The sequence below is a fragment of the Lissotriton vulgaris genome, chromosome 3_1 (genome assembly GCF_964263255.1).
Source record: "Lissotriton vulgaris chromosome 3_1, aLisVul1.2, whole genome shotgun sequence".
Lineage (NCBI taxonomy): Eukaryota > Metazoa > Chordata > Amphibia > Caudata > Salamandridae > Lissotriton > Lissotriton vulgaris.
In genome coordinates this window covers 246,100,737-246,127,124 of record NC_141689.1, presented here as the reverse complement: position 1 = coordinate 246,127,124, position 26,388 = coordinate 246,100,737, and the positions used below count along the sequence as shown (strand labels likewise).

Genomic DNA, 26,388 nt, shown 5'->3' with positions numbered 1-26,388 from the left:
AGTAAAATCAGTGCGCGTTCCGTTTATCCAAGAAATAAAAACTTTTAGCAAGTCAGTAGCATACCTGCCAACGTGAACAAAAATCTCGTGTGTCTGGAGGGGCGGGGCCTCGTCCCGAGAAGTACCTAAGTGGCACTTTTGCCCCCGAACCCCTCCTCCAAACAACAAAAAACGCTTATGCGGCTGGTGCGGGTATCCCGGGGTGTTTCCACGCCCCTTCATGGAGGTTGGCAGCTCTAAGCCTCAGAAAACGAGCTAGACATCCACTATTTACAGTAGCTTTGCGTTTATATTCCTTTCAGTCCTGTCTGTGATGTTGGCTCCTCGGGACCCAATATCGTGTCACACAGTGGCACCGTGTGAGTTGGCAGGTCAGAAGAAGCCTCAAGGCAAAACAAATCAGAGAGTAGGCACCCCTAGCGTTCCCGCAATCGAATCCCAAACTTTGCAGTCTACATAGGGCCAGCTTTTGGCATGGGCAAGATGGGCCCAAATCCAGGGCCAACCTTTGGAGCCCCCCCCTGACCTGTCGGCATGATGGCCATGCATGCATCAGTCTCCCTCTGACCTTCTTCCAGAGATTCTGACAAAACGGTTTCATCTTTTTCTGTTAAAATGCTGCAGGCTTTTTAACTTCTGATAGTAACTAGCCATACAAGTTACTCCGGGTGAATGTAACTAACTGTAAACTGCGTTTATATAGTGCTTACTACCCCGATAAGACATTAGAGTGCTTTGTGGCGAGTAGCTGCTATAAGGTTAGAGGTAAAAAGGAAGTACATTTTTTGGCTTCCTTGTGGATTAGTTGCGGTAAGTCAGTGTGTTAAGGCTGTGCTACTGAGATCTCATGCATTTACTCTCATTATTTTCCAAGGGATAGATAAATGGAAATGGATTAGTAAAGGGAAGTTTCGACGTGTTATTGCTAGTGGTGTATATGTGTGCCTGTTAGTTTGATGAACTGGATAAAGAAGGGAAGAGTTTGGAGAGGATGTTTGGGCATTCATAGTAGTCACAAAAGTTTGGGATGAGTGACAGAGGAGAGATACAGGCAGAGGTTGAATGGGAAAACATAAATCCCCTCATTCCCTATTTTCTTTATTATTCCCAAAACGGAATCCAGCAGTGGAAGGCTGCCACTCTATGGCACTCACACAGACTACACAGAAGCCTACACTTTACTTGTTTATCTCAATTGTGCATTTAGTGGAAAACCTATCGACTTGCAGCTGCTTCAGACCCTTTGCCCATAACAACAAACCTTGAAAATGCATGTGCACTGGATAGAGAACATAATGGGACCAGCTTCTGCAATGAATGGTATGGGGTCAGGAAACATTTTCAGCCATTTGGGGACTGACCATCACTGAATGGTGCAGATGGGGAGGTATGATAACTCGAAGTTCATATCTCCATGCTATTGACATTCAGGATCCTATTACTTGCTTTTCCCCCCAATTTCTTTCTTTATTGCTCTGTTTGCTAGGTGACACTAGAGCAGGTCATCTGTAATAGATAGAGCAAGACATCCGTAACGTGTTCTAAATGTCTGCAATTTACCCATCATGTTTATGGCAGTCACAGTAGGCTGTTTGATGTGGTTGGGAGTGTATCCTGCTATATAGAGTCTTAGCCCTGCCTTTTTAGGTCGAGCCTAGCGCTGAGAAACTTTATGTAAGGGCTTCAAAAATCTGACCACAGGCTTGAGTGTGTGCTTTTGTCACAGGCTATTGGCCTTTGCGTGCGTCTTTCTAACAAAGACCACGCAATTGGGCAAAGGCGGGTGCATGTCCCGCCTTTGCTCCGCCCACGGAATAATGCTTGGGTTACCCGCACGGGCGCCATCTGTTTTGAATTATCGTACCCTGCCCGAAAATTCAAAAAGTTGACTAGGCAAGCAACCTGAGGCTGTGCGGGACAAGCATATAAGGTACCATCCACCTGCATAATCTTCTTCTGGACCGCCATCCAAAAAGCTCCGTCTTGCACTTACATAGAGTGCAGTAACACCATACTGTGCACACAATGCCATACCCTTTCCTAGATTCCTCAAGGTGAGCCAGAACGCTTTCATCACCAAGCACTGTCGAGGTTCCTCCTGAAGCTTCACCAAATCCACCAAGACTTTGTCCATCTCCGACACCAGCACATCCCAATAATTGTCCACGAGGTATCAATACCCTGGGGTGGCACCCAATTCTCACATTGCCCTGCTAGCAATTTGTCTAACTTCAACATGTTCTCTACCGATTTACAGCACTAACTTGCACCAACCTTGGTGGAATACTCCAGTGAAATTTGAAGTAAGCATGTACCATGAACTGCATTGACCCGAATTCTAATGGGCGAAATGTGCTGGGAGGTGAAGCAGTGTTCTCCCACCCCTTCATGTTCTTAGCAAGAGTCCTCTAAAGCAGACCTGGCTTCCAGTACTTTCTTGGCACCCAAAGTCTGATCCTCAAGGGTGTAAAATTTACCAGCCATCCATGTCCACCCCTTATGTCGTCAGTCTTCAGCGCTATGCATTTTAATGAATGTAAGTTTTGCACTAAAAATGGATTCTCTTGATATTTGAGTGACCTTGAGCATTCCACCGAGTGTAGAATGTTTTGGGGTTTTAGTGCATACGGATATTACATCGAGTTTGAGATCTGAAGGAATGCGAGCATAAGAACTGAGAGAATGTGAGCATAAGACCTAGTCAGGGTTAAGTTGTAATTTTTGTGAATGTGAGCATTAGAATGAGTCTGTGATTTATAAAGAGCTGGGTAATGTAATCATTATGTTGTCTTCTCTGGCACTTGTATGGCACCCAGGTGCCACTAATCTGGCAATGTGGCACTCTGTCTGGAGCGATTACAGGTGGGCCTGTATGATTGGCTGCAAAGGAATGCGTTTGCGAGTGAGACCAGTGTAGGAAGACTTGGATCTTAACATGTATCCTGTCATATTGTGGGTTACTTGACACTGCTATCATGCATGTGATGTTTGATATAGGCATGTGGGAGGAAATATGTTGAACAGAACGTAGAACACGTTCTACGTGCCTGAATGCTTTTACCGCAGCAAGGTGGGTGCGCTAGCCCATGCTTACTAGCATGCGCAGCGACGGCTCAGCCATTAAGGTGGGGGAGCGGCGTCTCACTGCTCTGTGAGACGTTCAAAAAGGAAAAATAAAATGATAATAATCCAATGTTGTCATCATTTTTTTTTCCGTACTGGCTTAGGTGCGGGATGGGGCTGGGCTGGGCTGGCCTGAGCAGGGGAGAGGCCAGGGGGAGGAGTGATGAGCACTTTCTAAGTGCGCATGATGGTTTGGCCCACTGTCGCGGGTCGGCCAAACAGTCATGCGCACTTTGCATGTTTTCCACCCTGCTATATTGCACTTCCTGGGTGGAGAGCATGCACAGGCTCCCAGTCCCTGTGAGCGCTGAACCACGGCGCTCAGACCAATCACAACGCTGCTATAATGCTGGTGAGCATGTGTGCTTCCTTCGTCGACAACCGAAGAGGACCGAGAGGCGCAGGCCGGCCTGCAGGTAAGTGGATTTTTTTCAGCCCCCCTGCTGCCCCCGTGGCCACCCCCGTTAGACAGCAGCATCCACTGAGGTTGCGACCCCATTATTCACAGCTTTGTCGAGAACATGTAGTATTATTACACTGTGTCCAGGCTTTATCGTGAGCTGGCTCAAAGTGGCTGATACGAATTGTGTTAACTGTATGAAGAAACATGATTATATGTTTTATCAACAACTCTTCATTAAGAAACACACATTTTACACTCTTCCACAAAATCCCCAAAACCCATCTCTTCAAAATGTTTCTACCTAAATACTTCAGTACCCCTTAACCATCCTTCCCACCTATGAGTTTTGCATGTTCCCTTTTTCGCTTGTATGTAATGCACCTATTTGCCTGTGTGGTCAGGCCCGTGCTACAAAAACACTAAAAATAAATAACAAATAAACTCAGATAATGTGGGCATAGAGACCAAATGAGAATCTACATAAAGTTAGCACTATATTGAGCGTGAACCTAGAAATTAATGTGGGTGCATTCAGAGTGTGTGTGTGTATATGTATGTATGTGTATATATATATATATATATATATATATATATATATATATATATATATATATATATATATATATATATATATATATATATATCAATCAAAGCATTTGTATAGCGCGCTACTCACCCGTAGGGTCTCAAGGCGCTGGGGGAAGGGGGTCCGCTACCGCTCGAACAGCCAGGTCTGTGTGTGTGTGTGTGTGTGTGTGTGTGTGTGTGTATATACACACACACACACACACACACATATATATATATATATATATATATAAGTTTAACCATTTTGTTAAGAGCATAGACCTTTTGAGGTCGAGGGAGGGAGAGAAGAGGTTAGTTTATGCTACGTCAGTAAGATCACAGATCACAACGCATTCACATCTTAAGTCGTCTGTGCTGCATAGTCATTTTTCATGTGGTGTTTTGGGTGACCGAATGTTGGCAGATATGCAAACCCCATCGCAGCCGCGACTGCTGCCAAAACTAAACACGCACGCAAAACCAACAATAACTCAAAGAGGTGGGGGCAGACGTCATAGCTGTCAGATCGCAGATCTGTAAACTCTACCCAGCAGACATCTAAGGATACTCGTGTTATGGCTGCAGCAGACAACGTGCGCGCCAGTCCATCTCTACAGCACAGGCGCCACCTGCAGGGGTCTTGATGTACTGTCCTCCACATCCAATAATAACCGGCCTCCTTATTACTATATATCTGAAACAATCGACTCCTCCTACAAGTTGCTTGAAATGGTGCATTATGTCTTTCTAGGAATTAAAAAACCTATATAAAGTGTGCAAAAAAATGTCGTGGAACATTCCGTTTCCAGACATCCAGTTCATTCATGCTTCCATGGACTAAATATAGTACAGATATCAACAAGTTTCTTTCTCACGATTTATTTTTCTTCACGAAACCCTTCTATACAAGGCATTATTTATTTCGTAGACATATATTTTAGGCTACACTAAAGTTTTCTATTACAGTCTGGGTTTCTTTCATGTTCAATGGTTGTGAAGTGCGCCACCACTCAAAACACACAAAAAATAAAAATACACCAGGACTAAGAAACCTAGCATGAAACAGAAGAGAAGATTTCTTGAAAACAATATTTCCAAAAATATTTTGCATGTGAGCAGTGTGTGATATTCATGACAAGAAGCACGGAAGCTGCTTTACATGACACAATCACCTCTTCTTTTGAGCGAATTTGCAGATGTAGCTGCCATGAAACATCCTGGCAATGTGTGGTGATCACAAATTGGACAGAGTAACAGCGGTACGCACTTTTCTATATTACTGCACAGCTCATGGGTGCACATAATTTCACACCTGCCAGCCCACCATCCACTATTTATTTATTCAGAAGTGCATTAAAATAAAAGTAAGTTAGACTGCCAATGGAAGATGGTCGTGTGAAATATGGCAAAGGAAACCTGCAAAAAAGAGAAGTCGATGTGACATTTAATTAAAGTATTTTAAATATTCATGTGGTATCTATGGCGTTTTTTATTTGTGTGCAGATTATTACGTGATTATTTATCATGGATTGCTTACTATTGTAAAACAAATGTAATAAAGAATTGAAATACAAAAAAGTGTTTTAAATAAGATTTTCCAGTGGTTGAGGCGAACGTCGAGCTGCATCCTACACAGGCCCAGACTGGGGGCTCACCAAATAAAGGCTTAGACACCTCGAGCTGAACACCCAACCAGGTCGACACAAACAGAAGTTCAGAACCAGTGAGGCCACGTTTTGTATGTAACAATGAAGAAACAGGAGGCAAGATAAACTTTCTGCTACTCCGCCCAGGGTGCAAAGATGTCAGATGGAAAACACGTGTTGAAGCTGTCAAGAATTAAACGTGCTTACCAAAAAATGTGCATACAAACTCAGTTTTAACGAGTTGGGAAAAACAGATAATAAAAATATGTACCCGATAAGTTACATCTTCTTACAGGTCTAGATGAGAAAGGCAAACTCAAGCATGTCTACCCAGCAGTATTGAGGTCTACCTAACTATTTGTGTGTGTCAAAAATGAAAAAATAATAGTACGTTTTTAGGTCTTATGAAATCTTTTTATAATAGCATGGTTTTATTGTTTTAGATCAAACTTTTTTTTAGAGATTGTATTCCACAGAGCCGAATTTGTATCTTGTTGATTTTACCGATTTGTATTTATTCTGTGTATTCTTTTATGATCCATACAGGTCGAATAAAGATTTTAAAACGAAACAACAAGTAACAGTAGACTGAGCAGGTAATACTGAGCAAATGTACCAATGGACTTCAACTGAAGGAGGGGCCTTTCCCCAGTGCCCGCGGAGTATACTCCGTTACACCAAAGCGTCAAAAACAACTTGAATTTACTAGGCATGTGTTGCAAATTAAATTCTTCAACCAAATGAGCAATTAATTGCTCTGCTAATGCAGAATGCCACTTCCCTTTGGATTCACCCTCTCTATCATCCACAAGCACCCTTTGGCGCAACGGTTTCCAAATAAATTAGCGTTTTACAAAACACCAATAAAATATTCCGCTCAAACAATTCTGAGAAAGAACATCAAAGCTTGCATAGAGCTCTCCCTTTCCCTCCTTTCACAATCGTTTCCTCTTATGGATAACTGGTTTACTTTAGTTCTTAGATGCTTGTGTTTTCTTGTGCTCTGTGGACAGATTTCTTGATCGCCATGTTATTTTATTGTAGAGCGCACCAGCACCTAGCTCTGTAGAGTCCCGCAATGCAAAACAATGAAATAATAAATACAGGACTTGTTTATTACAGCGCAGGAAGGAAAGCTTCACACAGGTTGCTATGCAATGCACAGTCTAATCTGGACACAGACAGATAATATGTGGGGCAATAACATCAGAAACACACATAAGAGGCAGCACAGAATGCACCCACTGCAGACGTATGAATGTCATAGGTGTGAAACTTTCATTTCAAAGACCAACAGCAATTTGGCCTTCATTGTAACATGGGCTAAACGTATCTACATTTGCATTCAAGCCTGCCTACTCTGTGAGTGAGTGTCAACATGTTTCAGCCATGGAATGACTAAGCAGTCTTTCATCAGGACAGAATAGTTGTATCAGTGTCAAATGTAGGCAAAATTGGTACCCACAGAGGCAATCTTCTAAGTATGGAGGACTAGCGACAATAACGCTAACCTTTATGAAAGCCACTTTGTAGCCTGAGAAACCGTGGATGAAAGAAATAAATTATAAAGAAATAAATTGATAAATGAATAATTCTGAGGAGCTGTGCATGTGAATTGACTAAGAGAAGTGGGTGTTCTTACCAGGAGGAAATATATATATGTATTTATATATATATATATATATGCTGCAGTTAATGACAGCCTTTAGTTTTAGCACCCCTCCATAATCCACCCTGCTTGTTTAACAGGGCGAAGAAAGATAATCTACTGGTTATAGGACCAAAGAAGATGGTGTAGAGAACATGCAACCCACCGAAACGTGCATTGACCAATATTATATGGAAACCCAGAGATCAATGGAAGGCTAAATGAAAAGCAGCCTCTGCATGGAACAAAATTATACAAATAAATTGTATTCTGGGTTTCCTGGGAAACAGTAGATGGATATAGTCTAGAATGAGTGATGAAGATTCAAGTCAGGTACTGAGCTTTTACTGGATGTATAGTAATGATTTAACTTCTGTATTGTTCTGTCTGGTTGATCAACGAGTTCATTGTCAATTGTGTCTCATGAAGTATATGAATCAATTGATGTATAAATTATGAAAGATATGGTTTTCATTTTAAAAATGATAAAACAAAAATGTAATTCATATAAAAATTAGGCTAAATTGTATACATTTGGGTCAGTGATTCTGTTGGATATACTCTGTTCATTAATGTAGATGAGTAAGTCAAGCGGGAATATTTCCATCTTTATTGATGTTCAGTTTCCCCCTGTGTTTCCGAACCTTAAATTACATTTTAGGCGGTGCCCTCTTTGACTAGTTTGGAAAAATGGGTAAGAGCTGCAGCCAATGTGGATGTGCCGAACAGACAATAATTCTAACCTCAATGAAGGACTTCTATTAATGCTGTGATAATATATGTCGTTGAAACAACAGCATTAAAAGTATGTATCCTCCTCACTCGGTTGTGCCTACATAAACCACATAGATTGTTTAGAAGCAGATACCAGTGCTGGAAATGGAAAAAAATACTTAGAAAGCCAAAAAATGTGGGGAAGAAGGGTGACCGCATTAAGGGAGTGGAATAACAAAAAGCATTTCATGAGCATCAAAGTCTTAGTAAATCAGCATATGCATTATTTAAAAGCAAAAGTGAACCCAAAAGAAATTGCCAACAAGGACAAATGTGATGGTAAATCTGTACAGGTTTGTTTAGTCAGTACATGCTGCCTTTTAAAGATACTTTGCATGGGTAAGGCCCTGCCTACAAAGATGTTTGTGTAGCCAGCAATATTGGGGATATAGCAGTGGTAGGGTAAGTCAGGTGGTTAATGCAGCTTGTGAAGAGATCTGGGTACAATTAAGCTATATGTCTGAATCGTTGTAAACTATCATAGCGGGTTAATGTGCCTAATGCAGAGCATAGCGCGCATCACCAAGTCCCAGATTTGTATTTTATTTTAAATAAATTAACTCACTGAGCTGATGTTTTTGTGGTACAGATCCTTGCTTTATCAGCAGGTTGGACATCAAAGTTAATTTAGCTTCCACAGGTAGTCATAGCTTAATAGTAAGTACTCTACACATGATTACTGTGATAGGTGTGGCGCAGCGGCCAGCACTGCAGACTCTGGAGCGCAGAGATCACCTTTCGATCCCCGGTGGCAGCTCAGATCAGCACCACGTGACTGCATTTGCTCTGATGTGAATCTACAACAAGATGTTAGTTCCATCTGCAATCATCTAGCCTCCAACTGTTTGCAGCCATGATAAAACTCAGACAAAAGGAGTTGCTGCCTGCCCTTTATGTGAGACATTTGTGGTGGATCTGACTGGAAAGGAAGGCGGAGATCTCAAACCCTTCAGGCAGCTGCTCCACACGCAAAACACTGAAAACGTGGTTGTTTTTGAATGTGACCCAGCATTGCCAAACTGAACCAAGACACAGTCAGTGTGATCCACTGGGGTCAGCGCGAATCTGGCTCAGTAATCGCTGCCAGATCCAGGATCCACTAGATCTCGTTTTTCAGCACTGCTAGGTGCGCAAATCAATTGCACAAAGTCACCAAGATGGGAAGCTGCTTCCAATAGTGTTCAAAACGCTTGGAGATTGACTAAAAAGGAGAGTGGTGAAAAGCACATTCAGCTCTGGATTGCACTGGCCAGGAGATGCAGAATTCCCAAATAGGAAGGTATGTGGCTCCTATCTTAACTCACTGTTCACCCACACAGAGGAATGCAGCAAACAGGTACAGGTATACTGCCTAACACTCCTTATCCAATACAAGAACACACAGCCCTCTGCACAGGATTACTGCATCACTTCTTACCCACACAAGACTAAAGCAACAACTTCATAGCATTATTATCACACATCACTTCTTACCCACAAGTACAAATGCAGCACCCACTTCACAGGATTATTGTAGATCACTTACAATCCAACGCAAGAATACACCACCCACTGCACAAATCACTGCATACCACTTCTGACCCACATGAAAGAATGCAGCAACCACTGCACAGGACAACTGCATAGCACGTCTTACCCACACATAGGACTGCAGCAAACACTGCATAGAGTTATTGCACGAGCTACCCACACATACAAATGCAGCAACCACTGCATAACATTATTGTAGATCACTTCTTATCCACACGTTTGAATGCAGAAACCACTGCATAAAATTATTGCAGATCACTTCTGACCCACACGTAAGAATGCAGCAATCACTGCATAACATTATAGCATATCATTTTTTACCCAGACATAAGAACGTAGCAACCACTGCATGAAATTACAGCAAATCACTATTCACCCACACATAAGAATGTAGCAACCACTGCACAGGATTATTGCACCTCACTTCTGACCCACACAAGAATGTAGCAACCACTGCATAGCATTATAGCATATCATTTCTTACCCAGACATAAGAACGTAGGAACCACTGCATGAAATCACTGAAAATCACTATTGACTCACACTTAAGAATGGAGCAACCACTGCATAGGCTAACTACATATCACTTCTTATCCAGACATAAGAATGTAGTACCCACTGTATGACATTACTGCAAATCACTACTTAACCACACATAAGAATGCAGCAACCACTGCATAATAGCATCATCTTTCTTTTTTTGTGACAAGTGATAAAATACCCCTTGGATTGTCGTCTTAAGGTTAAATCTCACCACAGCGCCCCCCATTCTCTCCATCTATTTGTGTACCAAACTCCAGACCCCTATCTGGCACTGTTGTGTATTACTGGTAGCACCATCATCAGTGATTCCGAATTCTAGAAATTCCCGGCGATCAGTTGCACTTGTTTCTGCTGGACCCGGGTGCTGGCATGAGGGTGTTTGGACGGCTACTAAACTGATGCATAGAAAGTTCAGTTGTGATTGGGGTGGACTTGAATTCTGTTTTGAGTTGAAATGAATTTAATCCTGTAATCGTGATTATTTAATAAGTAAGTGTTATGCGATGATGCAAAGCTATGTGTACAATAGTTACCAATTTCCTCTCTAATGTACCCATCCTCATAATGGATCTCATGTCACCTGTTATTTATGACAACTCTCACAATTAGGTTTACTGTACGCCTGAATCTCCAGAGGCGATTCAGTTGTGAAGAGCACGTTGAACAAATAAAACACAAAAAAACATATTTACCATATGATTCAACCTGACACATGCGTGGGAGTTATTCCTGCATCCTAAGATAAGTAGTGCAAAGCCCAACAGCCATATGCCAGCTCTCATCCTCCAGTAACAATGTGTAACTGGTCAACAGGAATTTCAATCCTCTATGAAAAAAATAAATACCGTGTGGAAATGTACACACAAATCTAGGTCAACAGGGTAGATGGCTAGTACCCTTACAAACAAGAATTGGCACTGCCAATGCGCCTGGACTTGGTAAGTGTACAATGTTGGTGTATATTTTACAAAAATGTTATAAGCAACAACAAAAGTGCAGTAAAATAAGAAATATAATAATATAAATGATTGGCCCCGCAGGCCACGCAAACGTGCCCTGCCTCAAAAGTGCACTGCTTTTCGGGCAGTTGTGAACTTCTGATCTGGTAAAACGCCATCACGCACAGTGCAACAAGGCCAACGGATGAAATGGGCTGAACGAATGCCCTGTGTTTTATTAGTCGAGGGCACAAGCGTAATGTGACTGACACTTAACAGACCAATGGAGGAAGAGGGCCGACTGAAAACCCTTGCATCTATGGTTATATGTAGAGGAATGCAAACATTGAATAATTTGCTTTCACATAATTGCATGCAACATCTGGAAAATTGCGTACATTTGTGATTCAGCACTATATTTTAGCATGAAATGTGTGAACTGACACAAGAACGCATGTCGCGCTAAAAAACAGCATGAAAAATCTACCTCAAGCAACAGACATTCCCGTTCTAGTTTTCACAATGTTTTCTCCTGGTCTTGGACTATAATTTTGTATGAATCGTGACTTAATTACACAATATGGTGTCATTTAATGAATTTCGCAAAACAAACACATTTCTTCAATTAAGCAAATGACACTTGCTTTAATTTTCGCTGGGGAATTTTTGCTTGGAAAAAATGAGGTTGGTGAAAAATCTAAGACTCGCTAACTCATATTGTGCGACGGGACATTAGCGCCCTTCACACGATCAACTTGTGAGGAGATGAGATCACATAGTGAGTGACATGAAGACGAGCTGGAAACTAATGCACAGGGTGGGTTTCCAGTTTGTCAGTTGAGGCTCTTCTGATGTCCATTAAGGGGTGTGAAAACACCACACGACCTTGGTGCTAGCTGCAGCAAACTATAAAAAAATTGGGAGGGGGCGTTGGTGGAAAAAGGGGGCATTAGCGCCTCTTCGATAGGTCTAGCCCCAAGGGCACCCTCTCCTCACACAGTGAAATATGTTTTATTTGTCAGGCCTGAAATAAAGCGGCCTCTAGGCCAGACCCCCCTTAGGTCAGCTTTGCGCATTGCAGGCCAGTTCCCCGACAGTCCTGCGCTCAGCAATCTCGGAGGCCTCCAATCAACCACCTCCACTGGAGCACCGCGGCTGCCAGGCACAGATAGCTGTCGGTGAAGGTTCCCAGGCCGGCCCGGCTCCCTTAGATAACCATGTCTGCTGCCACCTCGGCACATTTCACCAGGGCGCTGGTGGAGGGCTATTAATGGAGAGGCAGGCACATTCCAGCTGTGCACATCCCAGCATGCCATGCGCGGCGAGGGGGGTGTGGACTGGGGCAGTTCTTCCAGAACTCTGCAGGAAAAGATCAAGCGCGAGAATGAGCAGCACAATATGGTCTGAACATTCATAATTCATATAGCGCTTACTAGTACTGACGAGGCGCTGATTCGCTTAGTGTACAAGTAGCACGCTAATCCGTGGGGCCTACAAATGTAGTTGCACGGTAATAGTACCGACATGGGTGCCGTGCTATTTTCATGCACATGTCAGGTAAGATATGTTGCAGTTTTCTCATTCAATTTTTGTAAATTGCTCAATGTAAAGGCTGCAGTTTTTCAAGCAGTTTGATGAATGTAGGATGCTTGCGCCTGCGAGTGCTTTGGCTGTGCGCAGGATCAGAGTTGTCCTACGGTTTGTCACACGGATGTCTCGTCACTCTCTTTGCAGAATGAAAAGCATGCTCTTAGTTGTGCAGTTGGTTGAAAGTAGACATTTAGTGACACATATATACACACATACATATATATTTAGCGTGCTCCGCAGATAAGAGCATACAGATTAGATGTGCAGCGGTCGTGCAAGGGCGTGCGCGTGTGAATAATTCACCATCGTCCAGCGCCTCCTGGAAGAATGCGTTGCCTTCTAATGTAGCCATGGGCTCTTCCTGGCCAGGGCGGCGGTAATCTGCATGAAATCCCGCTCTCCAGTGCCAGGCCGTCACTGAGCGAACACGCTTAACTCATGTGCAGACGGGCCAGGATTACAGCCCAGGCAGCAGATGGCCTGTCTGCGACTGAAGCATTAGCAGAGTCTGGGAGCGGGCAGGGGCATGCTAATGGCGACACCCAGCAGCCTGCCCAGAGCATCCAAAGAAAGGTCCCCAGTCAAGGGCAACATCGAGGCTGTCTAATGACCCGCGCAGGTTCAAGGACGAGGGGGGTCGCTGGACATGGGCAGGCTGAAGGGCCTACTATTGGTACATTAAGAGAATAGAATGCTCACACAATACACGCATGAGGGGGGTGGGGAGAGGAGAGAGAGAGAGAATTATATATATATATACACAATACACGCATGAGGGGGGTGGGGAGAGGAGAGAGAGAATTATATATATATATATATATATATATATTATATATATATATATATATAATCCCAAGAAATCTTCAGACCTCCACTTCCGCGGCGAAAGAAGAGGCAGACCCCACGATATCCAGGCAAGTTAATTTTATTCACAAGTCTTCAAAATGCTATATATATATATATATATACACACACAATACACGCATGAGGGGGTGGGGAGAGGAGAGAGAGAGAGAAATATATATATATATATATATATATAATTCATTTCCACAAAACAGCCTCAATCGTCGGGGGGCCCAACCCTACTGGGCGGCTTCGGCTGACAGGGACAGAGTATCCCGTTCGTGTAAATCCTGCACAAACATTCCAAATACAGTAAGTCGACATACAGGAATCACGACAACGATATGTCTTAGTCATGAGGTTAAGATAACTGTCAGTACCTGAACACCAGCGACGCCCATCAAGGACGCTGTCAGCCCAAGGGACCACTTTGGCTATCCACGCCACAGTGAGAAGAAAAGAAGAAAAGATAAAACTAAAAAAAAACCTGAAGATGTCAATCTGGGGCCGTATATAGGGACAGCTACTCGTCAGGGTCTCCGTCAGTCGGGGCATTAACCGTCTGGGGGGCAGTGTCTGAATCGTCATGTGAGTCCGAAGTGTGCCTACTGGTAATGTATAAGGACCAAAAGTTTTTAGGTCTGTTGCGTGGGGGAAGCAGCTCACTGTAATTTTCTGTCTGAGTGCAGCAGAACAACATATCCCTCGACCATTGTGTTAGTGTGGGAGTCGGACTGCGCATCCAGCAGATGGTGACGCATCGTTTAGCAAGGAGGAAGGCCATATCAACCAGACGCCTGCGCGACTTGGGAAGTTGCTTTGAGTAGCCCAGAATGGCCAAGAGCGGATCCGGAGTCAACTCTATCCCTGAAACGCGACTAACCTCGCGAAAGAACTCATCCCAGAATCGAGCGATCCCTGGACAGGACCACGCAACGTGGAAAAAATTGGCTACAAGCGTGCCGCATCGCTCGCACTGTGAACTCTCGCGAAGACCATAACGCTGAAGCCGCTCCGGAGTGTAATACACCCTATTTATGTTTTTAAAGTGGACTAACCAATGGCGGCCATTAAGGGATACTCTCTTGGTGTTCAGGCCTCAGTATCGCCATATAATATCAGATAGGTCTGTGTGCAGGTCCTGCTGCCATGCTAGGTGCTGTTTAGTGTACGCACCCCTCCCAGCGACCAATGTCGTATGGTAGAGTCTAGACACCAGCCTGGCTGGAGAAGTTGCATCGCCACCAAACATTTTATTCACAGTGAAAATGGATGCATGCTTAGTCCTTTACGCGCTTTGACAACTTTGCCTTGATCACAGGCAAGTGACTCACATTCAACAAAACGCAGGTGTTTTTAAATCATTTGTCACCTGCTTCTTGTCATACAACTCCTATAATGCACCAATGATGTTCTGACCAATCTTGGTACTACATTCCAATGTTCCGGTCATGCTTAATAGCGTTAAATCACTTGAGGTTACAGTTCACATTTACCAGAGTGCATTCGGAGTTAAGTGGCCACATGCAAGAACTGTCACGAGAGAAAACCACTCTTTGCCTAGGTCTATCATTTTGTCCTACTATCCCTTTTAACTATACTGAGACTCGTATAGACTTGTTTAAGTACATTAGAGAACTCAATCTTAAGAAATGGCATAGCCTTAAGAGACCTTAGAGGCCCAGCCCCTCAAGGGCAACTGGGACAACAACATGCAACAACAACATATTTGAGCAATAAAACGTTCAATGCTTTTAATCAATGTTCATTCAAAAAAACTTTTTATGTTTCTCTATAAGGTTCAAAGAAGAATTTTACATCATTGATATTTTTCACATATTTTGATATGTTATAATCATCATAAAAATATATACACTATTGATTTCACACCCAATGCATTTCGAGACTTGAGTCTCTTCTTCAGGGGTATAGCTGCAAAAGAAATGATGTAAAATGAGACCAATTCATTTACAAAAAGGTTTATTTTCTATGTAACTCAGTGAATCAAGCCCAATCACCAACACCAGTGTAGCAAGCCACCTTGGCCAAACTTACTTGAAATCTTCAATGTAATCCTATGAAACAAAGGGCCAAACAAACACATAAACTAAATCAAAATTCAACATGGTAATTGCCCCAATTTAAACTTCCAACAACATAAACAAAGTCTCAGTACCGTAAGTTCCTTGCATAAGTCCTAATACTGACGGAATGATTTCCTCTGTGGATCTGGCACTGAAAAATTATAGTAGCTCTAGTCAGAGTCATTTTATCAAAAATAGAAAATGACACCACAATAAAACCGAGCATAACCCTTATCTTACCTAAAAGAGTGATGATAATAGATGTGCAACTCAATGATCTGTAAAGAGAACAAAGTGATGAACTCTTAGTTCTATGAGTTTCAGAATGATCGAGGAGTAAACTACCATAACGTTGAATTCAATTTACACACAAACACTTGTGTAAACGACCATAGTCTTACCTACACAAATAGTAGTAAGGGCAGTGTAGCCAAAATGATCTGTGAAAACACCAGGAGCATATTCAGTAGCGCGAGACGCCATCGGGCGGTGCCGTGAGGGAAACGGCTTGACACACAGGGAGGCGGAGGCGGGAGCGGACCGGCAAGATTGCAGTATAATTATCGAGTGTCACGCCGTTGACGAAAATTGTCTGGAAACATAGCGTATGCGTTACAATCATTCTTTTTAATATTTGACAGCTCGCAATTATCGCTATTCGTATCGTTTCCTCTTTACTGTTCATCGAACATACAATCTAGTATGCACGGAGTTCCGTGTTGTTTATAGTCCGCTTTCTATGCTCTTGAACTCCTTCACCGCGATCACGTGACGCGGAAGGATTATCTTCGGGTTTACAACGCGATCTTGCAGCATGGCGTTTACCGCTTGCAAGTAGGACTGACGGTGATAGGACTGGACCATTGCCTGTGAGGTAGGAGTTTGCGCTGAGCTAACTGTATGGCAGTCTGCTGCTAACTTTTTCGAAGTTGATAGAAACTAAGAGCTCTTTCCTTCGATTCTTTTCACAGATCATTTTGGCTACACTGCCCTTACTACTATTCGTGTAGGTAAGACTATGGTCGTTTACACAAGTGTTTGTGTGTAAATTGAATTCAACGTTATGGTAGTTTACTCCTCGATCATTCTGAAACTCATAGAACTAAGAGTTCATCACTTTGTTCTCTTTACAGATCATTGAGTTGCACATCTATTATCATCACTCTTTTAGGTAAGATAAGGGTTATGCTCGGTTTTATTGTGGTGTCATTTTCTATTTTTGATAAAATGACTCTGACTGGAGCTACTATAATTTTTCAGTGCCAGATCCACAGAGGAAATCATTCCGTCAGTATTAGGACTTATGCAAGGAACTTAAGGTACTGAGACTTTGTTTATGTTGTTGGAAGTTTAAATTGGGGCAATTATGTTGAATTTTGATTTAGTTTATGTGTTTGTTTGGCCCTTTGTTTCATAGGATTACATTGAAGATTTCAAGTAAGTTTGGCCAAGGTGGCTTGCTACACTGGTGTTGGTGATTGGGCTTGATTCACTGAGTTACATAGAAAATAAACCTTTTTGTAAATGAATTGGTCTCATTTTACATAATTTCTTTTGCAGCTATACCCCTGAAGAAGAGACTCAAGTCTCGAAATGCATTGGGTGTGAAATCAATAATGTATATATTTTTATGATGATTGTAACATATCAAAATATGTGAAAAATATCAATTATGTAAAATTCTTCTTTGAACCTTATAGAGAAACATAAAAAGTTTTTTTGAATGAACATTGACTAAAAGCATTGAACGTTTTATTGCTCAAATATGTCGTTGCATGTTGTTGTCCCAGTCGCCCTTGAGGGGCTGGGCCTCTAAGGTCATTGTATTTATGCTCAGTAGGCATTTACACAACATAGCACACGTATCGTAATATCAAAACAAATAGAACCAGAGTGCGCCAGGTACACTATCATTTATAGCCTTAAGAGAGACAGGTGGGTGAACTCGGGTGAACGCGCTACACATGACCACGATCTTGACATCAATATCGGGGACTTTGATACTCTCTTGACTCTACATGAGTTACAGACAGAAGAAAATGTACAAGATGGTAATACTAATACTGACACACTAATGGAAGCCATGAAATGTATATCACAGAAGCACATCGCCAACTAAGTGAAGAAACTTTCTACATCAGGGTCAGCAAAGAAACATACAACAACAGTGTGGTTGACATTTTGGGCAAACTGGCGGCTTGGAAGAACAGGGGCATATTGGATTGGGAAGAATATTGTTTTTCTAAAAAGATTTCCCTAAACTTCCAGTGTTGTACTTACTCCCGACAGTCCACAAAGATCCCAACAATCCAAAAGGAAGACAGATTGTTTCTTCTAGAGGTAGTGTCCTTGAAAATGTGTCAAGTATGTAGACCACTTTCTTAAAGATTCAGTATCTAATCTCCCCTTGTATGTTAGGGAAGCTAAGGACTTCTTGGGGAAACTTGATGGTGTTCATAGGGAGGAGGATTTTATCCTCATCACTCTCGACGCCAATTCCCTGTACACCATTATTGACCATCAGCACGGAATTAGAGCATGCAAACACTTCCTTCAAATTAGACATGTGAAATTCAAAATACACAGATAGGATTCTTGACATGATTGAAGATTGGCTTACTAACAACATCTTTCTTTTTGATAGGTGCCTTTTCAAACAAGTATTGGGGACCGCCATGGGAACTTAATTTGAGCCAAGTTTTGCAACTTGTTTTTGAGCCTGTGGGAGGAAGAGATTTTCAAAAATAGTGATGCTTTCCCAGAGTTGGAACAGGTCGTTTTATGGTTGAGATACATAGATGACCTGTTCCTTATCTGGCAAGGGACAGAAGGAGAGGCAACCAGGTTAATAGAGAAACTTAACAAGAACAACATTATAATCCTAATTACCTAGTCATTGTTGTCATTACTGTCCTGCACGGGATTGAACAGAGTCTGTGTTCTAGTAACTCTACTGACTTTGTTCTTAGATTGTTTGAGAACCCATAGAGGATAGATGTACTCTGTCAAACTTTTACACATGACTGATTGTTCCCTAGTGAAGGCGTCTTCTGTATTGCAGTTGCGTTTAGCCGTTAGTAATTTGCCAAAAGGCACACTTCACTTAAGGGTATCCACATGGTTACTCAGAGAATGCAATACACTGTTCCCTGAAGTTTTATGGTGGAGCAATTTGGTTTGTATAGAGTTCTGTACAATCTCCATTCTGACATCCAAATAGTCAACCATGGTCTTGCTCATGTGGTGTGTCAAAATGAGATTATCCTTACACACAACAGCTCTATGGTTATCCAGAGAATCCTGACCAGGAATGAGGATATCCTGACCAGTGATCCGATTATAGTACACAGTGTACAGGAGAGACAGAATTACCTATAGGAGGGGTAGTAGTCTGAGGGATATGATGATGCTGAGTGACATCACTATACCTAGACAGCTGAAAAAACACAATCTCCTAGGTGTCTTTCTGTGTGGCCATTGCAAGGCGTATAGGAACAGCCTGATGTGCAAGGTGTTTGAGACAGTCAACCATAAACACCAAAAACATCACGCAGTCCCTCACATGCAGTTCCACCTTTGTGATATACTTTTGGTATGTCCTTGCGGACTTAGATACGTGAGCATTACAACACAGATGGTCGAGAAAAGGGTGTTGGAGCATATGAGGACTATCACCAACAATGACCCACGTTATCCTGTAGTGAGACTTTTATTCCACAAACATTTCTCCAACAGCTCTCTGTTGACCTACTATGCCATTGAACAGATACATAACACCCGGGGTGGGGATAGAGTATTGAAACTCAGAGAAAAAAGGAATCCAGATACATTGTTGATTTACAGACCAAGAGCCCAGAAGGGCTTAATCTGGATGAAGAATTGGGGGTTCACCTGAGGGATGACTCCTGGATCTGCTAATAGGTGTCATTCTATCTTTCTCCTCTGACAGCATTTTTTCCAGGGCCTTATTTGTTTTGAGATTTCCACCAGTGGGGGGACACGAGTAAACAGAAGGCATTCCAGAGAGAGCCCCAAAGTAATTCCCTAGGGAACCAAGGAGTGGTGTCCCAGCTTCCTCCTGAGAACAAGCCAGTGTCCCTGACAGGTAGGCTTGTTCAGAGGGGGCCTCTTACTTGTTTTAAGTGTGGTCAAGTGGGCCACCAGTATTACGATCCCCAGTGTCCCCAGAGGGACTCCAATGCACCACCCCTGCACCCCCGCCAGATTGCTAGTGTAGCCCTGGGAGGGGAGGAGATGGGTACCCAAGGTGGGTGGGATCCTGCAGAATTGACCCTTGTCTGGCTAGGAGACTTTGAGAAGGTCCCTAACCCCATGCTGCTTGATAACACTAAAAGGTACAGGCAGGGGGTGACCATCAATGGCCATAGGGTTGAGGCTCTGAAGGACACAGGAGCTAGTGTGACTGCTGTCAGCTCCCGGTTGGTGTTCAAAGAGCAGGTTGTCCTCCATGCATTCTGCCCAGTAGTGTCAGCAGACCACTCAGAGAGCCAGTGTGAGGTGGCTCAAGTTACCTTTGAGTGGGGAGGGGGGGGCGGTGTCTCGGAAACTCTTCAAGTAGCTGTGAGGCCAGCCATGCCGGTAGACTGTCTGTTGGGCAACGATTTAGAGAACTCCCTGTGGGCTATGGTGGAGAGGAAATCTCACTTGGAAATGTTGGGTCTGCCTGAGTGGGCGTGCGCGACTACTCTGTCCATGGCAGCCAGTCAGAATGTTCAGAATGACCTGGAGCCTAAAAGTATAGCCCAGGCACCTGCCTTAAAGAGAAGGGGTAGGGGGCGCGGGAAACTACCCCCCATAGTTCCCATGGTCCAGGAGGGAGCAGACCTTGAGGGGGATGCCCGGGAGCCTACAGGGGAACAAATGGGCGAACTGGGGGACCTGCCTAAGCTGACCCATTGGCAGCAGGAAGAAGGGCCCCGCAGGGAGGAATTTTGTGAACAACAGAGAACGTGCCCTTCTCTTGAGGGGCTGCGGCGACAGGCTGCAGCCCAGGCAGCAGGTGATCAGTCAGGTTCACATCTGATCTATTGAGAGAATGACCTCCTTTACAGCGAGCCTAAGGTTGCTGAGCCTGGGTCAGCCCGTGTGCTGGTGGTACCCCAGTGCTTCAGAGCCTTCCTACTGGGGTTGGCTCATGACGTGCCATTGGCGGGCATCTGCGCAGACCAAGACAATCGATAGACTGGTCACCCACTTTTATTGGCCCCAGTTGTGCAGGATCTCAGTTGCTCATTGCAGGACATGTGAAACTTGCCAGGCAAGTGGGAAGAGTGGAGGGATGATCAAAGCCCCACTCCAAACCTTTCCAGTTGTCAGTACTCCATTCGAACGAGTGGGCATTGATATTGTGGGGTCTCTAGACCCCAAGACAGCCATGGGAAAACAGGTTCATCCTGGTCTTGGATGACCATGCTACCCAGTACCCTGAAGCCATCCCACTCGGGACAGTGACGGCCCCCGTGGTGGGATGTGCACCGATTGGGATTTTCTCCCGTGTGGGGTTCCCCAGAGAGGTGGTGTCTGATAGGGGTACAAACTTCATTTCCAAATATATGAAGTCCCTGTGGGAGGAGTGTGGGGTAACTTATAAGTTTACCACCCACAAGGTAATGGGCTGGTTTAGAGCTTCAACTGGACCCTCAAAGGCATGATTATGGGCCTGGAAGGGTCCATGAGGCATAAGTGGGACATCCTCTTGCCACCCCTGTTGTTTGCCTACCATGAGGTGCCACAGAAGTCCCTAGGGTTCAGCCCCTTTGAATTGCTCTATGGTCACCCGGTAAGAACGCCTCCGAGTCTGGTCAAGGAAGGCTGGGAGCAATTTCCCAGGAAACCTCCTCAGGATGTGTTAAGTTACATGCTGGCCTTCAGGAACCAGACTCAGCGTTTAAGAAAACTTGCTGAGCCAAATCTGGAAACCAGCCAGGAAGAGATGAAACGTTGGCACGAAGAGAATGCCACTCCGAGTATCAGCCTGGTCAAAAGGTTTGGGTCTTGGCCCCAATGGAGTCCTGTGCGCTCCAGGATAAGTGGACCAGCCCCTTTGAGGTGGTGGAGCGCAAGAGTCCTGTTACCTACATGGTGGATTTGCGGTCTCCCAGGAACCCCTTGCCGGTCCTGCATGTTAACCGCCCGAAGCCCCACTTTGACAGGTCCGAAGTGGGCATGCTTCTGGCCACAGATGCTGTAATGGAGGAGCAGAGTGAACCTCTTCCTGACCTCCTGTGTGCAAAGGAGCAAGATAGGTCAGTGGAAGCTGTGGTCCTCTCCACCACACTGACCCCTGAGCAGCAGAGTGATTGTCGCCAACTGTTGGGGCCAGTGATCTGTTCTCCCTGGTGCCTAGTGTCACTGATTCGTGTGTCCATGACGTAGACACAGGGGACAGTCCTCCTGTTAAGCACAAGGCTTACTGAGTGACTGACAGGGTCAGGGCCTACATTAAGGAGGAGGTCTCCAAAATATTGGCTCTAGGGGTGATTGAGTCCTCTAGCAGCCCTTGGTCCAGCTTAGTGGTCTTGGTACCAAAAGCTGCAGTGCCGGGTGCCACCCCAGAACTTCGGTTCTGCGTGGACTACCGAGGTCTCAATTCAGTCACAAAGACTGATGCGCTCCCCTTTCCCAGAGCTGATGAGCTCATAGATCGGCTAGGGGCTGCACGGTACCTCAGCACATTTGATTTGATGACTGGGTATTGGCAGATCGCCTTGACTAAAGGGGCGAAAGAGAGGTCAGCATTCTCCACACCAGGTGGGCACTACCAGTTCAGGGTGATGCCCTTTGGGATAAAAAATGCCCCTGCCACCTTTCAGAGGTTGGTCAACAGGGTGTTGGATGGGTTGCAAGATTTCAGTGGCGCCTACCTGAATGACATTGCAGTGTTTAGTTCCTCATGGGAGGACCACCTGCGCCACCTCAGGGAATTGTTGATGGCACTGCAAAGGACAGGCCTCACAATCAAGGCAAGTAAGTGCCAGATAGGGCAGGGTTCTGTGGTGTACTTGGGACACAAAGTGTGGAGCGGAGAGGTGGCGCCCCTACCATCCAAGATTGAAATCATCCTGGCTTGGGAGTCCCCAAAGAACCAGACACAGGTGAGAGCCTTCTTAGGACTCACAGGTTATTACAGGAGGTTTGTCAAGGGGTATGGCAACATTGTTGCACCCTTGACCGAGCTGACTTCTAAGAAGCAGCCAAAGATTGTGAGCTGGACTGACACCTCTCAGAACGCTTTTGACGCCCTGAAGACTGCCATGTGCACAGCACCTGTACTTCAGGCGCCCAACCTTTCAAAATAATTTGTTGTCCAGACAGACGTTTCAGAGCATGGTGTGGGGGCTGTTCTGTCACAGATCAATGTAAATGTAATGTAAATGTATGTAAATGTATTGGCATTCATATAGCGCACTACTTACCCGTAGGGTCCCAAGGCGCTTCGACCGCTGCGAAACCCTTCCTGGCTTCCCTGAGAGATGGTCCCTTAATGGGTATCTCCAGGGTGAGACCAGGCATCCCCGGCGGTTTGGTGGGGCCGTTAGTGAAGATGAGGCAAGCTAATGCCCAGAGTTGCCGAGTGTGATCGCTGATCAGAGTGGGCACCGAGGCGAGAGAATTATCAAGTCCGCTGACCCTGGTCCAGAAACCTGCCGCGCCGGGAATCGAACCCTGGTCCCGGGCCGTCCTCTGCTCTCGGGTCTGCCGCCTCTAACCAGTGAGCCACCCTACTCAATGAGGAGGGCCTAGACCAACCTGTAGCCTTTATCAGCAGGTGGTTAATTCCACGGGAACAAAGGTGGAGTGCAATTGAGCGTGGGGCATTTGCTGTGGTCTGGGCACTGAAGAAGATGAGACCATACCTGTTTGGGACTCACATCCGGGTTCCGATGGACCACATGCCCCTCAGATGATTGATGCAGATGAGGGGTACGAATCCAAAGTTGTTGAGGTGGTCATTTTCCCTACTGTCGAAAAGCAGATTTTCTCTAGTTATCATCAATCACTGCTTGGTGTTAATCGCCTCTAATCCACTAGATTATTAGCTAATCAAATAAAGAGGCAGGCGCTGGCACTGGAAAGCGATGAACAGGTTTATTTCTACGGAGGAGAACACGTCAATTAGGACAAACAAAATGTCTTCTCAAGGTGCTCTAACTTTAGCTCTGTGGCATAGCCTTTTATACACAATCTCGGCTCTTTATTGCAGGGTAACACAATCCTGACAGTAGTTTATTGCATCCCGGAATCCCCGCTTCCAACTTGTTCCCACACATACCCGACAGCAAATGTCCCCCACCCCGGTCTCAGCAGGTGATTGTTATCGCGCAGCTGGGCATTCCGGCAGGGTCTGAAGCATGCGGAATCGGTCAGATCTAAGAGGGTTGTGTCATTGATTAATTCCTACCCTTTGATGGGGAACGAGTTCCTACTGTACGGGGGCAATAAACTGTATCCGCAGGGGCTGGTTATTGCCTGTGACCGGATCGAACAGCCAGGTGCAGGGGAGGAGGTTATCGATGGGCCTGTTCGTGTGAGGGGGATGAACGTGCATGGGCGTTCGACATGGGAAGTGGCTCCGGGGCTGGGTCGCGCTGACTCTAGCATGTGTGCTTGGGGGTTGTCAGAGCGCGGGGGATGATAGCGAGGTCAGGGTGACGCGCTGGTGATCGGCAACGCACTAAATGGCCGCGGTATCTAAAATGGGTGCCGCTTACGTGCATACAGTGGCTCTTGTTAGGCAAGATGGCGCCGGCGATGGTCACGTCTGTCGATTATATTTTAACACTACAGGGTATGAACTTTACGGTGGAACAACACCCTGGTACAGAACATGCCAATGGTCTGTCCAGATTTTTCCCCCTTAGTGATGAGAACCCCCAAGTGGGTGGGAAGTTTTCCCCACATTTCGGCTGGAGGGGATACATGTTAAACCTGGCACCACTGGCGTGGGTCTCCCTTCCATCTTTCGCTTTTTGTCTTCTCTGTGGTTGCTGGTGTTAGATGCTCTGGGTGCTGTGCCACTGCCATTCAGTTCCACAGCACAAATGCTCCCTATTGTAAATTGACTGCATGAATTGGTATTCCCATAATTGGCTCATTTGATTTACCCGTTAGTCCCGGGTATAGTGCACCTTGCGTGCCCAGGGAGGGTAGACCGAATGCTGATGGTGGGCCTGTGGAGATGACTGCGCCACCCACCGAAGCAGCTTGTAAAGTGGACAATCGCATTTAGTATGCCTGAGCTCATAATATTAAAGTGCATCTTTTAGTGAAGATTATTTTTATATTCTGTGTTTGAAAATACCACTTTTAGAAAGTAGGTATTTTCTTGCCTAAGCCTTCCAGTGTGCTCTGCTGTTGTGTATTGGCGGTTTGGTTTTGGAGGGACAGGGCAGTCTGAGCCCGACCTGGATTGAATAGAGAGATCAGCAGTTAGAGTATGCGGAGGGGTGACCCTTTGATCTGAGCAGGGCTGTGCCTGGCAAGGTGAATGATGGCTTCACCACCCACTGTGCGCATCTGATGGCAGACCCCCTCTTCCTGAAAGGCAGGATGCAGCCTTGTAAACAACGTGCTCCAGGACGACACCAAACTGGTTCTGGCTGGGTTCAGGGGTTTTGTGACTTTTGAGAACAAAGACTTTTTGGGGTATAAGTATCTGTGCAAAAACCCCTACACGGTGTGTTAGTTCTGGATGTCAAGACGAACCTCTGTCCGTGTAACTAGAGGGAAAGGACTTTGAAACTTTCATCCATCTTGCTGAAGCAATTGCCCAAGGGCCTGATTTGATCTTGCCTCCTGCTGAAGTCTCAGGGACATTAGATTTCACCCATCAGCCGTTTGGATTCCTATTTGAGGGGGATCCTACTCGCAGGTGAGGCCTCTCTTGAGAATTCCAGAGCCTCTGGTTCTACTGCGGGGAACACAGGATGAAAGCCATTGTATTGCTAGCGCGGGCAGTCACAGCTGAGGAGCTGTTGCCGCTGAGAGCCCGCATTTGCCTGTGTTACCAAAGTCATCGCTATCGCTATTGTGGGCTGCTGCAGCTGAGGAGCTGTGCCGCTGAGTGCCCGCATTTGCCGTACTACGACAATCATCCCTATCGCTATTGTGGGCCGCTGCAGCTGAGGAGCTGTGCCGCTGAGTGCCCGCATTTGCCGTCCTACGAGAATCATCGCTATCGCTATTGTGGGCCGCTGCAGCTGAGGAGCTGTGCCGCTGAGTGCCCGCATTAGTCACCACTTCAAGGATCTTGTTTCCATCTGTGTGTGCTGCTGGGTGCCCGCCTTTAAGCCCCGTCCCAAGATTATCATGAGTGCATGCCGCGGAATGCGACAGCTGGGAGCTGTGGCCGCTTCGAGTCGGCCTGTCATCACTGCGGCTTCTTTGTGAGGCTGCGTGCTGTGCCCCTTTAAATCTCAGGTACATTGTGAATCCCCGGGTCACCTGGAGACCGGCCTCGAACTAAGTCCGTTCCACACCATTTTTGAGTGCCTTTATTGCTTTTGAAGTGAATCTGCAATTATGTGCAATGTGGCTCCTCGAGTGCTTATAGCCTCGTATTCAGTCTATATAAAGATAACTATTTTTCTATACCTACTTGTGGTGTCCAGTTGTAGTGTCTCTCCTGCGTTATTGTGTATGGTCATAAATGCTTCACACACTGCCTCTGAGATAG

General features: G+C 45.0%; 1 protein-coding gene across 4 annotated transcripts in view; it reads right to left on the bottom strand.

Annotated features, from left to right (window-relative positions):
• Positions 1-26,388, bottom strand: part of CTIF (cap binding complex dependent translation initiation factor) — an 856,085-nt gene that overhangs the window by 90,548 nt on the left and 739,149 nt on the right. The window lies entirely within an intron of this gene.